The sequence below is a fragment of the Pleurodeles waltl genome, chromosome 12 (genome assembly GCF_031143425.1).
Source record: "Pleurodeles waltl isolate 20211129_DDA chromosome 12, aPleWal1.hap1.20221129, whole genome shotgun sequence".
NCBI classification, from domain to species: Eukaryota; Metazoa; Chordata; class Amphibia; order Caudata; family Salamandridae; genus Pleurodeles; species Pleurodeles waltl.
The window spans coordinates 584,361,836-584,380,757 of NC_090451.1; positions in this window are offsets into that span (position 1 = coordinate 584,361,836).

The following is an 18,922-nucleotide window of genomic DNA, read 5'->3' on the forward strand; positions in this document are numbered from 1 at the left end:
ATATGGCTTTTGTTCCTTAAAAGAAAACCAGGTTTTCATTTTTTCCTGAAGAAGGAACTGAAACATTAGCTAGGAGTACCGTATATGGTGTAGTCACCAACGGTAGAGTTCAAATTTGTGTAACTTTGGCCTTTGTGTATCACCCGTACTCTTGGTGTTGTGTCACATGCCTGACTATCACCCAAATAATTTTTTTGTTCTTCCCATAGATTTTTTCTTTTGTTACTTTCCCTGACCAATGTCGCATCATGCTTAGTTATTGAGATTTTAGCTATGTCCTAGTCCCATTTCTCTTTTTCAAATTCCTTTCACCAGTCAGACCTTTTATTATTATTGATGTATTGTTCAGGTTCACATTTCCAGACTGCAGTGATGTACCAGGGACCCCCATGTTATGTATAATTCCCTTTGGTATGACCAGACTGGTTTTCAAGAATGTGCCTTAGGCCTGCTTCAATGTTTTCCAGCCTGACTGTCAGGGTAGCGATAGACTGGTTAACTGACTCAATATTATAGTAAGACAAGTTTTCCATCTCAATAGGAGATATCTTATGTTTACCTTTTTGAACATGACGAATTTTCAATGTCTATTTTAATTTGGTTTTCGGTTCCCTTCTGTTCCTGCTACTTTAATTTTTGGTGGGATCAGATGTGTCCTAATCATGCAAATATCAGGACCCTCTAGTTCTTGTCTTTTTGTTTGCACATTTGACTATTAGCCTGTGTATTGCATAGTGCACCTGATGCACAGTTTTTAAAGGAAGGTTTCTACATGTCCCTGATAATCGGTATCATGTGATTTCTCTATTGAGATGTTCTAAGATAAGGAGGAACACCTAGACTTAATCATTGAGGAAAATATGTGTTTACCCCATTAGACAATGCCACTGTGTGAGGAAATCCATTCAGATAGAATTCTCATGTAGCTATAGATGGCAGAGAATAATGGAGAGAACCCAATTAAAGATGCTAGAGACCCTGTTTTGCCCTTCTGCCTTTGTCTTTGTATTTTATGCCCATGGTGTATGGCTACTCCTTTGAAGATTGCAGACCACCTGCTTGCAGTCCCCTTGTTAAAAACCATGAACTGTTTTTGTACTAAATTGAAGGGAACTAACAACTGTGGCACATTTCCTACGTCACTAGATTCTGCGGGTATCAAGTCATAATAACCTGCAGGACATTGATTTAAGCCTAATTCCCATCAGTGACAGCTACAGATGAAAGACGGACGTTTTGGCCGTACAGTCTCAGCACCCAGAAAGTAGCAAAGCTGGACAGCGATCGCCAGAGCATGGTATCGTACTTGCTCCATCAGACGGCGTTGGACATCACAAAACCAAAGTTTCAGTGTAAAAGAGCTAAAGAGAAGGATTCCTGTTGTTGATGGCAGAGCTGTTTTGAGGTTTCATTTCTCTACCTGTCATGTGCTGGTAACCTCTGACAGTGTGCAATCCCTTGAGCCCCTTGGCCTGAGTTTTGGCCACACCCCCCCTTTTCTTTGCTCCAATGGAAGAAGGGCAGTGCACCAGAGATTTCAAGTTTGGAAAAAGGCACTATATTGTGGTGCCCATGAAAGAGCAGCTTGAGCGTCCTCTGACACTAAATAATGAGTGTTGGAGTCTGAAAGTGCTGCTGAGCTTGAGCTATTTCCCAATTAATGGTGCTTGGGTCTGCACAAGATGATTTGTGCCCTTGATCAATGAAGAGCACATTGTTTGTAGTGCTGCCACAGAGGAGAGACACTGGTGCATTGCTTTAAGACATTGAGACTTTCGAGTGAGCTGTGGGTGTTTGCCAGGAGGGCACTCCAACTAAGCAGTACTTTTCTCACAAAGAGGCCTGAATTGAGAGGCCCATGCGAAAGAAAACAACAAAAGAAAATTTGATGGACAATAGAAGCCTGCCAGAGAGGCTTTTTGAACGGACTCTGGGCATAGTTGGTTTCACAAGAGGTTTCCGTGTGATTGTATAGACTAGGTGTTAGGAGACTGATTGTTTTGCTGGCATTGTTTTAAAGTACTATTCTGTTTAGTAAAAGCAGAATAAAGTCCATTTTCTGTGGAAAGAGTACCCCCTTTTCACCTTAGAGCATTGATGAGAGTCACCACTGTTCCACCTGAACATACCAAAATTACTGAAATGCAGAGGAGCCCTAAAAATGTTACTAGATAATTTTAGGATTTGCTTTTTGGTTAGGGTTGTGAAAAATTATTATTTCATTTGTAATAGTGGTCACTACTTTCTCCCGTTGTCTATATGTTCTTAATAACGTGTTTTCTAGTGTCTTTTAAACATGACGTTGTCATTTATGGGTGGGATTGTTTTTCTCTACTCAATTGACTTCTGCACACACTTCCCAACCTATGTCTTTTCCTACTATTGTTTCTTTGCACTCTTTTCACCCTTTTCCTGAACATGAGCAGGTTAGAAGATCAGAATTCGTAAGCAATTCTTTTGTACAGCTTCTGCATCAACACTAGTTAGTAGTGAACATCACTAATTGTTGGGTGTGTGATCTTATGCCATCTACTGCAGATAGAGGTATTCCTTACTTTGTCCTGCCATATGTGGCCTCTGTGTTACATCATGCATAAGGAAACCTGCACCAAGAGACGAGCTAAATACTAGGATGATGTTACAGCAACATCTCAACGACTTTAGAAACATAGACCTGGACTCAGATTAGCATGAGAATAGTTTATTGCCTATGTAAGGGCAAAAGGAGGGTTTGTGGTTCTAAAAATTCTGTACCCATGTAATTTACTTTGCCACAGCAGTACAATTTTAGTATCAAAAGACCGATAATGACTAGTACACTAAGCATGAGCATTTTCGCTCAATTCCAGCAGCGTTTTCACCTCGAAATCGCCATTTTCGTCCTGCACTCGTGGCTCCCATTTTATACACGGCAGCCATTTTTAAAAGTTGCCCTCACATAGGCTTATAATACAGTCAGATTTGATTCCAAGGACACGTACACCTTGATTGACTTTTCTCTGACCTGGGCAAGCTGGAACCATTGCCTCAGGCCAAACCTGTTTGGTCAGTCCCTCTCCCAGTGGCCGAATCAGATAGCATCAAGGCACACCATGCCATAAAACCCTTATTATCGATCACACACCCTGCCTAATCTTGCTCACACCTGCACCTGCTCTTTTCTTCTTCTTACTTTACGAGGGGGAGGTGCCCGTTTTTATTGGGGGTCCACACTTATCTGATGTAAAATACTAGGCCTTGCCGGGTAATTTATTATGGGTTGGATGACATGAAATATGAGGTTTCATCATGACACTGTTTTTTCCTTTGTAGTGAAAACATGTGAATGACCAACCAAAATGTCAAGAATGTTTGCCTGAAGCTTAAAAAACTGTGTATAAGGAAACCTGACTTTGCATTGAAACACAGTCTCCTGAGAACATACAAACCGTGCTGTTGTACTTCTAGGACGCTTGTTACTTGGTTGCAGCCAATAAATTCGATCTTTGACTTCACCTAGAAGACTCTGAGTTTCTGTGGTCTGAATCAGGAAAGTACCCGAGGTCTTTGGGTGTACCCTGGCACCACTGGGTTACCGGATCAGTACCGGTTCTGAAAAACCCAGTACCTCAAGGATGATCATGACTGTGATGTTAAATGTTAATAAGCAGCGCTGAATGGATTTGGAAAATCTTCAGATGAATCCCAGCAGACTGGCCCCAGACAGTCACCCACGCCTTAGTCACTAGCAAGCATGACTATGGCAATGCCCTCTATGCCGGCACATCAACCAGGAACATAAAAAAAAACAACTCATGAAAAACAACAACTCATCCAGAATGCTGCCGCCAGACTCATTCTGGATCTCCCTCACCAAGAACATATCTCCCAACACCTAAGGACCCTCCACTGGCTACCGGTCGAGAAGCAAATCACCTTCAGCTTCTCACCCACACACACAAGGCCATACACAACACGGGACCAACCTACCTGACTCACCACGTCTCCTTCCACACCCCTACCAGATCCCTTCGCTGCGCCCAGATGGCCCTGGCCACCATCCCTCGCATCCGCAAAACCACCGCCGGAGGACGATCCTTCACCTACACTGCAGCGAAGAGCTGGAACAACCTCCCCCTGCACAGAAGACAAAGCCTGTCGCTCACCATCTTCAGGAAGAACCTCAAGACGTGGCTCTTTGGATGAGGCCCCTCCCCTCCCCCCCAGCACCTTGAGACCCTTACGGGTGAGTAGCCACGCTTTACAAATACTGATTGATTGATTGATGTAATCAGTAACATTGAACATTTTATTACATCGCAGTGGAAATATAGAATTAAACAACAAGTTTGGCGCACTATGGGGCATGTAGGCTGGTATTATCGAATCACGTGACATTCATGCTTAAAAGCACCTGAATTTGATTACTTCAAACTTTTCCCTATTATCAAGCCACAATCACCATAACGCATTACGATTTGATTTGCGCAGGCCACATGTACCATGAATAAATGCCTGGAATTATTCTGAACTTGGGCTTCGATATTTCTTTTGCTGCATATATATATTTATATATATATATATATATATATATATATATATATATATATATATATATACAAAAAAGAAGAGAGAATTCTGGGTAGTTCAGAAGTTTAGGTGGAGAGTCGCCTGCAACACCAGTGACACTCTAGGTTTGCTCACCTCAGGTGTCTGTTTATCTAGCAAAGTTTTTAAGGAATAGCACAGTGCTATCCATACTGAGCTAGATAGGGACAAAGGTGGTCATTACAACATTGGCATTAAAAGCCGCTTACCGCCGTGCAGAAGATAGCCAACATACCGTCGCGGCTGCGGAATTCCGCCACAGCTATTATGACCCACATCTCGAAATCAGACAAAATTCAGACACCCACACAAGTCCGCCACACCAAAGGTCAGTGATAAACTGGCGAAAACAAAACCTCCACCGTCACGGCAACAGAAATACGCCCACACTATCACGACACACGAATCCACGTGGCGGTCTCTCAACCGCGGTATTCCATTGGCGGTACACACCTCCGCGCTCAAAATACACACACACACATACAAAACACCACCACATTGGACAATTCGAAATACACACACCTGCTACACATACACACACCACTCCCACACACTCAATACAATATAAAGCACACACCCACATCACCCACAAACCCTTACGACCACTATTACAGAGAGAAGGCCAGAGAGAGACACCACCATCCAAAAACTAGCAGCCACAGGCACTCAACACCATCACCCACACAACTTCCACGCACAAAACACCACGCACCACTACATATCACCACACTTATCACCACACACACCACCCCACACATCACCTACACCACCCCATGGCACAGCAAAGACATCCCAGGTTCTCGGAGGAGGAGCTCAAGGTCATGGTGGAGGAAATCGTCCCGGTAGAGCCACAGCTATTTGGAGCACAGGTGCAGCACACCTCAATTGCAAGGAAGATGGAGCTATGGAGAAGAATAGTAGACAGGGTCAACGCAGTGGGACAACACCCAAGAAATCGAGACGACATCAGGAAGAGGTGGAACGACCTACGGGGGAAGGTGGGTTCCGTGGTCTCAAGACACCACCTGACGGTTCAGCGGACTGGCGGTGGACCCCCACCTCCTCCCCCAGAACTAACAACATGGGAGGAGCAGGTCTTGGCGATTCTGCATCCTGAGGGCCTCGCAGGAGTCGGTGGAGGAATGGACTCTGGTAAGTCAAAGCTTTACTAATATATCCCCCACCCTTCCTGCATGCCATCACAGACTCCTACCCGTACCCTCACCCTCAGCACTCCACCAACTCACATATACCCCACTATCACAAACCACCCATCCCAACACCAAGCCCTGCATACAACCCCAACGCATGGACACCCATCACTAAAGCATGCCCACTGCACATACCCATACAACTCCCTAAACCATCATCACACAAGTCTCCACATAGGATTGCAAGCACTGGGGTACACCGGTCACCCACCCATTGTCCACCATGACACACACAGATGCAATAATTAAGCTTTTACACCCCTGCACGACCACTACCCAACGTCACCAGACAGGAGGGTCCAGACATCTCCTCCCCACCCACAGAAGAGGCCCACAGTGATGACAGCAGCTCTGTCCAACTGGATCCAGATGACCAGCCCGGACCATCGTGGGCCTCGGGACAGTCGGTTCCCCTCACACAGACACAGGCCACCACAGACCTTCCACCCTCTGGTAACACTAGCACAGCACCCACCCAGTGGGCCCATACCTCCATACCCAGGACACGTCAATCAGCAGTGTGTCCACCACTACAGGGAACCCAGGATAACCCACCACCCCAACAACAACAGGGACCTGGGGGCAGTGGCAGTGGGCACACGGTCCAGGGGACGGAGGCCCAGGAACACAGGGGAACTGGGAGGACTGCTGTGTGACCGGGGGCGGACAGGCCAAGGGAACCCACTATCCACGAGGCCCTCTCCTCCATCATGGGAGCATACCATCACTCCCAGGAAACGATGGCAACGGTCCTGGCCAAGTTTCAGGAGACCCAGCACATGCAGGAGGAACAGTATCTGGGGTTCAGGGAGGAACTCAGAACCATCAGCTCCGCCCTGGGCACCATCGTAGGGGTGCTGAAGGAAATACTAAACACCAGGAGGGACACTGTGGCACTCCAAGGGGCCCCTGACACTAGCATGGACGATGAACTGCCCACCACCTCCGCCGGCGCTAGTGGACAGGAGGCACATGACCACAACACCAGCACCCCACCCCCTGCAGATGGAGAACCACCCCGCAAGCGGTCCCTGAGATCCAGGAACAAGACAGAGCACGATGCCAAGAGCCCCGTCAAGAAATGAGACCACCCTGATTGTCAACCCACTGTCCCACTTTGTCACCCTGTCCATATTGGAACTGCCCCAGCTCCACTTCCTATGCCCATATGGGCAATGCACCTATGAGACAAATAGACTGGACACTCCTCTACCATCAGCCCTCACCATTTAACTTCCCACTCCAATATTTTGCATTTAAATAAACACACCTAAAGCACCAAGATCTGGAGTCTGTCTGTGATTTTGAAATAGTGTATTTGCAATTACAGTGACAAAATTTCCAGGAATTAGTAATGTCAACATACCTATGTCACACAGCTCTAGTCCATGAGGAATCTAAGCAGATGACACATGTTGGGACCCACACCTGTGAAACCGTAAGGGAAAGTGAGAACTCAGTGACCATACACTGGGTGAAATCGACAGACAGGATGGAGGTAGAAGTGTAAAAGTACATGTAGTAGGCAGGAATGTATTCTCACCTGTGTTTCACTGGAAATATTGCTGGATGACTGAGTCCCTGTTGTCAATGTCTTCTTCCTCTGCTTCCTCCTCATCACTGTCCACAGGCTCCACAGCTGCCACAACACCGCCATCTGGACCATCCTCCTGCAGAAAAGGCACCTGTCGTCGCAAAGCCAAATTATGAAGCATACAGCAGGCCACGATGATCTGACACACCTTCTTTGGTGAGTAGAATAGGGATCCACCTGTCATATGGAGGCACCTGAACCTGGCCTTCAGGAGGCCGAAGGTGCGTTCGATCACCCTCCTAGTCCGCCCATGGGCCTTATTGTAGCGTTCCTCTGCCCTGGTCCTGGGATTCCTCACTGGGGTCAGTAGCCATGACAGGTTAGGGTAACCAGAGTCCCCTAATAGCCACACCCGGTGCCTCTGTAGTAGACCCATCACATAAGGGATGTTGCTATTCTGCAGGATGTAGGCGTCATGCACTGAGCCAGGGAACATGGCATTCACATGGGAGATGTACTGGTCTGCCAAACATACCATCTGTACATTCATGGAATGATAACTCTTCCGGTTTCTGTACACCTGTTCACTCTTGTGGGGGGGGGGACCAAAGCCACATGGGTCCCATCAATGGCATCTATGATGTTGGGGATATGTCGAAGGGCATAAAAGTCACCTTTCACTGTAGGCAAATCCTCCACCTGAGGGACAACGCTGTAGCTCCGCATGTGTTTCAGAAGGGCAGACAACACTCTGGACAACACGTTAGAAAACATAGGCTGGGACATCCCTGATGCTATGGCCACTGTTGTTTGAAAAGACCCACTTGCAAGGAAATGGAGCACTGATAGCACCTGCACTTGAGGGGGGATTCCTGTGGGATGGCGGATTGCTGACATCAGATCTGGCTCCAACTGGCTACACAGTTCCTGGATTGTGGCACGGTCAAACCTGTAGGTGATGATCAAATGTCTTTCCTCCATTGTCGACAGGTCCACCAGCGGTCGGTACACCGGAGGATTCCGCCATCTCCTCACATGTCCCAGCGGACGGTGCCTATGAAGGACAACAGCAAGCACAGAGTCAAACAACTCAGAGGTATGTACCCACAGTCTACACAGAACACCAATCATACACAAAATGTGGCCTGTATGTGTGTTGAGAGTAGGCCTAGGTATGTGTGATGCAGTTGGTAATTAGGCCATGTGGGCCCCTGAAATGGCAGGTGCCTGACCTCTAAAGTGGGACAATGGGATGTGAGGTAACTGCGCTGGCGTTGTACACCGTAGCGGTAGGCGGGCGAAGACTGCGGCGCAATGCTGCATTGGTTAACGTTGGACCCTATGGGTCCCAGGAGCCAATGGCGTTGTACGCCGGCGGTGATGGTACGCACCCCCGCAGATGTGACCGCCGCGGACGTGACCGCCATTTTCTAACTGTTTAATCACTCGATACCTGATCTTCGACAGGAGAGGACCTACACTGCAAGTGCTGCTGTGACCTCGGTCTGGAAGAGACAATGGCTCGTGCGTCTGGGGAAAGGGCCCCTGCCTTCACTACAGAGGAGTTGGAGAAGCTCGTCGAGGGGGTTCTCGCAGTTGATAATGAATTCTCTTCTTCCCCTGTACATTTCATGTAGGTCAGCGCCCACCAGAAGAAGGATATTTGGCGTGCCATCGCCAAGGACTTCCGGACCCTGGGGGTCCACCACAGACGGAGCACCCACTGCCAGAAGAGATGGGAGGACATTTGCCGCTGGAGCAAGAAGACGGCAGAGGCTCAGCTGTGGATGGCCTCCCAACGTGGGAGGGGTGCCTGTCGAACCATGACCCCCCTGATGTTCCGGATCCTGGCGGTGGCCTACCCTGAGTTGGATGGGCGCTTGAGGGCAACACAGCAGACACAAGGGGGTGAGTACACTATCATTCAGCTGACTTTGCGCGCAGTGAGGGTGTCTGGGTGGGGGAGGAGGGCTGTGGGTTCCCCTAGGCCAGGGCTAGTTCCGTAGGCTGGGCCCATTCATAAGGCATGGCCCTGTGGCCCCCCCACCACACCTCTGTAGAGTGCCAAGTACTGCTATTCATGCCCCAGGGTCATCTATGTGTGCAGATGTCGTCCATAGCCTTGTAGGCCATTTGCCATGAATTGCACTGTAGGGGCCAACAGCGTGACGTAGTGCAGGGGGCTGCTGTGTCTGTATTGTCCGCCAACGGTAGCGGTAAGCCATGCACTCAGCCTGTCTTTCTACTGTTCCCCCCCCCCTCTTTTTTTGCTGTCTCCCTGTTCTTGTGTGCATCAGCATCATCAGGCGGAGGTAGAGTGGCACCAGAGCACGAGGGAGCTGCATCCCACAGGGGCACGGAGGCCCACACTACGGACTCAGAATACACCAGTGGGACGGAGGGCGAGGGGAGCACCACGGCGGTCACAGGATCTGCAACCAGCGACACGGACGCGTCCTCCGATGGGAGCTCCCTTGTGGTGCCGGCAACATCTGTGCCCCCCACTACTACAGGTACAGCCGCCACCCTCCCTACCAGCACCGCCCTCCCAGCAGCCCCTCAGCGTGTGCCCCGTGCCCGCTCACCCAGGAGGGTGGGCATCACCTTCGCCCCAGGCACCTCAGCCCCTGCCCCTGTCACCTCTGCTGCCCTCAGTGAGGAGGCCATTGACCTCCTCAGGTCCCTCACTGTTGGGCAGTCTACCATTTTTAATGCCATCCAGGGTGTAGAAAGGGAGTTGCAACACACAAATGCATTCCTGGAGGGCATTCATTCTGGTCAGGCTGCCCTTCATCGAACCCTTCAAACTCTGGCCTCTGCACTGATGGCAGCCATTGTCCCTGTGTCTAGCCTCCCCCCTCCAACTTCCTCCACCCAGACCCAATCCCCTGTACCTCTGCCTATCCCAAGCACACCATCAGACCAGCCTGCACACACCTCACCACACAAGGGAAGCTCAGGCAAACATGAGCACCACACATCCCACAGGCACTCACGCAAGCATTACACACATACAGACACACCAACATCCACTGCCTCCACTGTGTCCCCCTCCTCCTCGTCTCCCTCCTCCCTCCCAGTCTCGTCTACATTCACACCTGCATGCACTACCACTACAGCCACTACGTCCCGCACCAGCACACCCACCACCAAACCCCACTCACGTGCACTCACCACCCCAACTACCATTTACACTTCCCCTGTGTCCTCTCCCAGTATGTCTGTGACGCCCCCTCCAAAGATACACAAACGCAGGCACACACCCACCCAACAGCCATCCACCTCACGACAGCCTCCAGCGTATGCACCTGCACCCAAATCCACAAAACTTACGCCTCCTACAACCACAACCTCTTCCTCCACTCCCAAACCCCCTCCAGCTACCCATCCCAGTGTGTCCCAAAAACTTTTCTTGTCCCCCCTTAACCTATTTCCCACCCCCCCTCCATCTCATAGGTCCCGTACTAGCGCCTCAGCCAAAAAATCTCCGGGACCAGTGGTGCCTGTTGTTACAGGTATGTGGAGTGCACCGCCCACCAGGGCAGCCAGTGTGGCACGGAGCCACAGCACAGCCAGTCCCCACCCTGTGAAGCACCAGAAGTTGGACAGTGCCCGGCGGGAGAGGGGGAAGACTCCAGCCAGCCAAGCCGCTCACAGGGGTCCCGGGGGGAGTGTGGACTCAGCTGTGACTCCTCCCAAGATGGGGAAGGGGCAGAGGAAACCTGCAAAGTCTGGGAGGAGCAGCACGGCGGAGAAGACCGCCATCATCCCCGCCGACCAGGAGGCCACCGCCAGCCCCATCATCACTGCCCAGGAGGCCACCGCCAGCCCCATCGTCACTGCCCAGGAGGAGGCCACCCACAGCCCCATCGTCACTGCCCAGGATGCCACCGCCAGCCCCATCGTCACTGCCCAGGAGGAGGCCACCGCCAGCCCCATCGTCACTGCCCAGGAGGCAACCGCCAGCCCCATCGTCACTGCCCAGGAGGAGGCCACCGCCAGCCCCATCGTCACTGCCCAGGAAGAGGCCACCACCAGCCCCATCATCACTGCCCTGGAGGAGGCTACCGCCAGCCCCATCGTCACTGCCCAGGAAGAGGCCACCGCCAGCCCCATCGTCACTGCCCAGGAGGGCCCCGCAAGCCACAGCCTAGCTGACCCATGAAGGACCGCCAGCCACAGGCCAGCTGGGCAATGACGGACCGCCATGGCAAGCAACGCTGAACAGGGCAAGCACCGCTGAACAGGGCAAGGACCGCTGAACAGGGCAAGAACCGCTGAACAGGGCAAGCACCGCTGAACAGGGCAAGGACCGCTGAACAGGGCAAAGACCGCCAAGGCAAGCACCACTGAACAGGGCAAGGACCTCTGAACAGGGCAAAGACTGCCATGCCAAGCGCCGCTGAACAGGGCAAGCAACGCTGAACATGTCAGAAACTGCCAACTCAAGCACCGCTGAACAGGGCAAGGACCGCTGAACAGGGCAAAGACCGCCATGGCAAGCACCGCTGAACAGGGCAAGGACCGCTGAACAGAGCAAAGACTGCCATGGCAAGCACTGCTGAACAGGGCAAGCACCGCTGAACAGGTCAGAAACTGCCAACTCAAGCACCGCTGAACAGCGCAAAGACCGCCATGGCAAGCACCGCTGAACAGGGCAAGCAGCGCTAAACAGGTCAGAAACTGCCAACTCAAGCACCGTTGAACAGGGCAAGCACTGCTGAACTGGGCAAGGACCGTTGAACAGGGCAAAGACCGCCATGGCAAGCACCGCTGAACAGGGCAAGCACCGCTTAACAGGGCAAAGACCGCCATGGAAAACACTGCTAGCCCATTTGCGGCAGGGGCAGTAACGCAACTGGGACTGCCACGGGGTGAGTGCTGCACTCTGGGTCCCCCTCCAGAACCAGTGGAGACATGCACCAACTTGAGAGACTGTGGCTTTGCACTCCCCAGGATGGTACAGTGGGCAAACCAACCACTGTAGAGACTTGAGAGACTGTGGCTTTGCACTCTCCAGGATGGTACAGTGGGTAAACCAACCACTGGAAAGAATTGAGAGACTGTGGCTTTGCACTCCCCAGGATGGTACAGTGGGCAAACCAACCACTGGAGTGGAGAGACTTGAGAGACTGTGGCTTTGCACTCCCCAGGATGGTACAGTGGGCAAACCAACCACTGGAAAGACTTGAGAGACTGTGGCTTTGCACTCCCCAGGATGGTACAGTGGGAAAACCAACCACTGGAGAGACTTGAGAGACTGTGGCTTTGCACTCCCCAGGATGGTACAGTGGGCAAACCAACCACTGGAGAGACTTGAGAGACTGTGGCTTTGCACTCCCCAGGATGGTACAGTGGGCAAACCAACCACTGGAGAGACTTGAGAGACTGTGGCTTTGCACTCCCCAGGATGGTACAGTGGGCAAACCAACCACTGGAGAGACTTGAGAGACTGTGGCTTTGCACTCCCCAGGATGGTACAGTGGGCAAACCAACCACTGGAGAGACTTGAGAGACTGTGGCTTTGCACTCCCCAAGATTGATCAATGGGCATGGAGCCCCCTTGTGGATCTGGCGTTGTGCACTCATCCGGCTGAGGTGCCCCCCCTTCCCTTCCCCCTAAGGTGCCTGTTGTATTTCTATCTGATGCCCTAGCAGTGTTCTCTCTGTCATGTTCGGGTATCTTGTGTGGGCCTCATCCATGCATTTTGGGCCCAGTGGTCCACGGACTATGAATGATGCAAAACCTGCACTAATAATCGTGGTGTATATTTTGTTTATAGTGTATATACATACATATATATATATATATATATATATATTTTTTTTTATTTTTTTTTATTGCTTACTGATTTTTGATATATTACAATAGTTACACTAATTTCCTTTTGTCTTTGCATTCTTCCAGGGGGGTTGGGGGGTGTTACTGTAATGTATAGATAAGCATTGGTGTGTGTTGTAGTGGGTGAGGGTCAGGGTGGGGGTTGAGGTGTTGAGTGTGTGTGTCCCTGTTTTTTGCCTCCCCTAAGTCGTAGGTGCAGTACTCACTGTGGTCTTCGCCGGCGGCGTTGGTGATCCTCGTAGAAGAGCAGGAAGACTAGCGCTGGAAGAATTTGAAGTTCCGGCTCCATGCAGTCCTCCTTCCTCATGGAGTGTATAGAGGTGAGCGTTTTACATTCGAAATTCTTGTTTCCGCCATGTTTTTATCTGCGTTGTATCCGCCCCGGAAAAGGTGGCGGATTGGCCTATCATAATAGTGTGGGCGGTACATTGGCTCACGCCTGTCTGTTGGCAGTGACAGACAAGCTGTTGGTCTGTACCGCCGTGGCATCTGAGTGTTAAAGTGGCTGTCTTTGTTGGCGGTTTCCGCTACGGTCGCGATTGCAAAATTTTTACCGCCGGCCTGTTGGCGGTCTTACTGCCGCTTTAACACCGTCCGCCAGGGTTGTAATGACCCCCAAAGTCTTTTGACATATATATATATGTATATATATATATATATATATATATATATATATATATATATATACAATTTACTTTCAAAAGCAAAGGTTACTGGAACATTATAGTTAGGCTCACATTTTCTACACACAAAACCATAGAAATGAAATTCAGCAGTTATAGTTACCTCAGCTAACTATAACTTGCTCCCTCTTGATGCACTGTTTGTGACCTCACAGATTACTTAACTTGTGACATGGTTGTGACATCATTGATGACTACATCTCAAATGACATCACTGATGACATCACTAATGACATAATTGGTAGAAGAACTTAATCATTCAATAACAACACATCTAACTTATTAAAATATGAGTGTTCCAGAACAACTTAGTAATCCACTAAAAGACATATAAAAATATGAACACATCTCCCTAGTGCCCTTTAAAGGCTCTAATTTTTCAACTCAACCATACAGCTATTAACCGACCCGAAACGTATATATGCAGCACTCATACAGCTAATAGCAGAACAGTACAACTATGCATACATCCATTTTTGCATAGAACAGACACTTAGGTGCTCATTTTGACTTTGGCTGTCTTTTGCCAAGACCACCGTTGACGCTGGCACCAAAAGACTGCCTCATTATGACTTACCAACGGATTTCTGCCCATAAACAGGCAGAAATCCGACAACATCAGCCAACATCAGCCTGACCAATGGCGGGTGAGAGGCAGTTCCACCGGCAGCACCGCCATGCCGCAAGGACTTCGCCTACTATATTGCAAGAAGTAATTTGGCACAGCGGTCCTCGCACGGTGGTGCAGCATTGGCGGTGGAACCGTTGACATCCACCCCCTCCCAGATGACCAACTCGATGCAGGCTGCTGTGTGGCCCAGACAGGTAGGTGGACCACCCAAAGGGGGGGGTGGTAGGTGAATGTGTGTGAGCATGTGTGTGTATGTGTGTCAGAATGGGTGTGCATGCGTGTGTGTCAATCAATCAATCACTGCATTTGTAAAGCGCGCTACAAAACTGTGAGGGTCTCAAGGCGCTGGGGAGGGGGGGCTACTGGTCGGAAAGCCAGGTCTTGAGGAGTCTTCTGAAGGCCAGCAGGTCCTGGGTCTGTCGTAGGATGGTGGGGAGAGTGTTCCAGGTCTTGGCGGCTAGGTAGGAGAAGGATCTGCCGCCGGCGGTGGTTTTTCGGATGCGGGGGACTGTGGCGAGGGCGAGGTTGGCTGAGCGGAGGCTTCGGGGGGGGGGGTGTAGAAGCTGAGTCGGTTGTTGAGGTAGGTGGGTCCGGTGTTGTGCAGTGCTTTGGGTGTGTGGATCAGGAGCTTGAAGGTGATCCTTTTGTTGACGGGGAGCCAGTGCAGGCCTCTCAGGTGGAGTGTGATGTGGCTGCGGCGGGGGACATCGAGGATGAGTCGGGCCGAGGCGTTCTGGATGCGTTGGAGTCGTCTCAGGAGCTTGTTTGTAATTCCTGAGTAGGGCGTTCCCGTAGTCGAGTCTGTTGGTGATGAGGGCCTGGGTAATGGTTTTTCTCGTGTCAAGGGGGATCCATTTGAAGATCCTGCAGAGCATACAAAGGGTGTTGAAGCAGGACGCGGAGACGGCGTTGACTTGCCTGGTCTTGGAGAGAGTGGAGTCGAGGATGACCCCCAGGTTGCGTGCGTGGTCCGTGGGTTCCGGGGCTGTGCCTAGTGACGTGGGCCACCAAGAGTCATCTCAGGCTGATAGGGTGGGTCCTCGAATGAGGACCTCCGTCTTGTCTGAGTTCAGCTTCAGTCTGCTGTCCTTCATCCAGTCGGCTATGGCCTTCATTCCTCGGTGGAGGTTAGCTTAGCCAGTGTGGGGATCTTCGGTGAGGGATATGATCAGCTGGGTGTCGTCGGCGTAGGAGATGATGTTGAGGTTGTGTTGTCGTGCGACGTGGGCGAGGAGGGCCACGTAGATATTGAACAGTGTCGGGCTGAGGGAGGATCCCTGTGGGACGCCACAGATGATCTCGGTGGTTTTGGAGCGGAAGGGTGGGAGGCGGACGCTCTGGGTTCTGCCGGAGAGGAAGGATGTGGTCCAGGCCAGGGCCTTCTCTTGGATACTGGCGTCATGGAGGCGTGCTGATAGGGTGCGGTGGCAGACCGTGTCAAAGGCTGCTGATAGGTCCAGGAGGATGAGGGCGGCTGTTTCTCCTTTGTCCATCAGGGTCTGGATGTCGTCAGTGACGGCGATGAGGGTGGTCTCGGTGCTGTGGTGACTGCGAAAACCCGATTGGGAAGGGTCCAGGATGTTGTTGACTTTGAGGTAGCGGGTCAGCTGTTTGTTGACAATCTTCTCGGTCACTTTTGCCGGGAAAGGGAGCAGGGAGATGGGCTGGAAGTTCTTGAGGTCCTTGGGGTCTGCCTTGGGCTTCTTCAGAAGGGCGTTGATCTTGGCGTGCTTCCAGCTTTCTGGGAAGGTTGCTGTCTCGAAGGAACAGTTGATTGTTTTCCGGAGGTGGGGCGCGATGGCTGCGCTGGCTTTGTTGAAGACGTGGTGAGGGCAGGGGTCCGATGGGGATCCGGAGTGGATGGAGTTCATGGTTTTGATGGTGTCTTCGTCGCTGACGCTGGACCAGACGGTCAGGCGACTGGTGCGAGTGGTAGTCGCAAGGGTGGTGGACTAGGTGGTGGGTGCAGGGGGGTCAGTCTTGAAGCTGTCGTGGATGTCGGTGATCTTGCGGTGGAAGAAGGTGGCCAGGGAGTCGCACAGGTCTTAAGATGGCGGGATGTCGTTGGTGATGGAGCTGGGGATGGAGAGTTCTTTCACGATGCTGAAGAGCTCTTTGGTGTTGTGTGCGTTGTTGTCTAGGCGGTCCTTGAAGGCGGTCTTCTTGGCGGTCCTGATGAGTTGGTGATGTCTGCGGGTGGCGCTCTTGAGGGCTGTGTGGTTGTCTGGTGTTCGGTCATGAAGCCATTTCTTCTCCAGCTTCCGACAGGTGTGCTTGGAGATCCGGAGGTCCTCGCTGAACCAGGCGGCTTTCTTGTTGGTGTGGTTGGTTGTAAAGGTCTTGAGAGGGGCGAGGGTGTTGGCGCAGTCGTTGAGCCACTGTGTGAGGTTGGTCGCGGCGGTGTCTGGGTCGGTGGGGTCGGTGGGTGGTCTCAGGGCGAGGGCGGTAATCAGTTGGTCCTCGGTGACCTTGCCCCAGCAGTGGCGTTGTAGCTGTTGGGTGCAGTGGTGTGTGGTGGGTTTTCTGAAGGTGAAGTGGACGCATCTGTGGTCGGTCCAGTGTAGTTCGGTGGTGTGGTTGAAGGAGACGTGGGGGCTTGCGGAGAAGATGGGGTCGAGTGTGTGTCCAGCGGCGTGAGTGGGTGTCGTTACGAGCTGTTTGAGTCCGAGGTTGGCGAGGTTGTCGATCAGGACGGTGGAGTTGGCGTTGTTGTTGTTCTTGAGGTAGAAGTTCAGGTCCCCGAGGAGGATGTAGTCCGTGGAAGCGAGGGCGTGGGTGCTGATGAGGTCAGCGATGGTGTTACTGAACTGTGGGCGGGGTCCGGGAGGTCTGTAGCTGAGAGTTCCTCTGAGGGTGGTGTTGGGGTCGGTGTGGATCTGGAAGTGCATGTGCTCGGCGGTGGTGAGGGTGTCATCGGTGTTCGTTGAGATTTTGATGGAGTCTTTGTGGATGATGGCGATTCCTCCTCCCACTCCGTTGGTGCGGTCTCTGCTGGAGATCTTGTAGCCCTGTGGGATGTCTATGGCGATGTCTGGTGCTGAAGTGGCGTTCAGCCAGGTCTCCGTCAGGAAGGCAACGTCGGGGGCGTTGGAGTCTAGGAGGTCCCAAAGTTCGATGGCGTGCTTGCGTGCGGAGCGGGTGTTGAGGCGGATGCAGCGGAGGTGGTTGGGTTCTCTGGCTGGTGGTGTGGAGGGTTGGATGCTGGTGAATCTGCAGTTCCGGCAGGTGAGAGGCCCCTGGGTGCGTTTCGGGGTGGCCCGGTAGCAGGGGTGGTCTCGTCTGGTGTTGAGTGCGTGGAGGGTGCTTGCGTCGTAGTGCAGCCTGGCGTTGCGGGGGTGCGGGTTCCAGGGGTTCTGGTGCTGGGTGCGTTCCAGGCACAGACGGGCACAGACGGGCTTGCCTTAGGTGCGCCTTCGGCGCGCCAGCGGCGCGCCCGCTTCGCGGCCTCCATATGAGGGCAGAGGGAGGGAGGAGCAGCTGGGAGGTGGGAGCGGGCGGCCAATGGGAGTGAAGGGGGCGGGGCAGCAGGGGCTCAGCAGCAAGGGAAAAACCCAGGGAAAAAACGGAGCACAGGGGTACAGAAAGCAAAACACAGGGGCACAAAATGAAAAAACGAAGTGGCACAGAAGCCAAGCGCAGGGGTACAGAAAAAAGGGAGTGAGTAGTCAGGCGGCAAAAGTGGCAACGGAGGTTCAACCCACAGGGGGCTGCGTGGCAGATGGGGGGAGCGACCTGCCTGGTGACTCGTCCTCTCGGCCACATAATTCCAGTGGCCCTGCGTATAACTAAAGCACTTCCATTTACCTTCTCCGTCCATCTGCAGCAAAGACTTCCCCTCACTACTGCCAGTTCCACAACCAAATACTAGACAAAGAGACGGAAAGCTGACTGGTTAACAAAGGGCCTTCCACTGTGCGCGAACCCACTTTGCTGCGTTTTTAGTAACTTTGATCTGTTTGAGCGAGAAACAATTGTTTTTGTTAAAATCTGCAGATTATGGAGCAGATGATTGATTATGTGGCAGATGAGACAAATCCCTAATTATGCAGGAAAAAAGGCAGCTCAATTGCATAACTGCAGTGACCTCCAGTATGACATAGAATTGTGGTTTCAGCAATTACTCAGCCTTTAGGAATGGACAGGAAGTAATGAACGATACTTAAACGAAATCTGGTTTGACGTTTCACTCAAATATTTTGCCCACCAAGTATTTGTAAGGTTCATTGCTAACGTGGGATGTCTTCCTCCTCCTCACCGTATGCCATTGGCAGTTTTGTGTATCATTCCGCTTCCTTTGCAGTGCATTAGGGACTACTTTACATCGAAAGGTACACCAAATCACTGTACTTTAGTGTATTAACCTCACATATGCATTGTATACAGAAAACAGCAGTTTTTGTTTTGTTTTTACGCTCTTTTAATGTTTTACCCAGG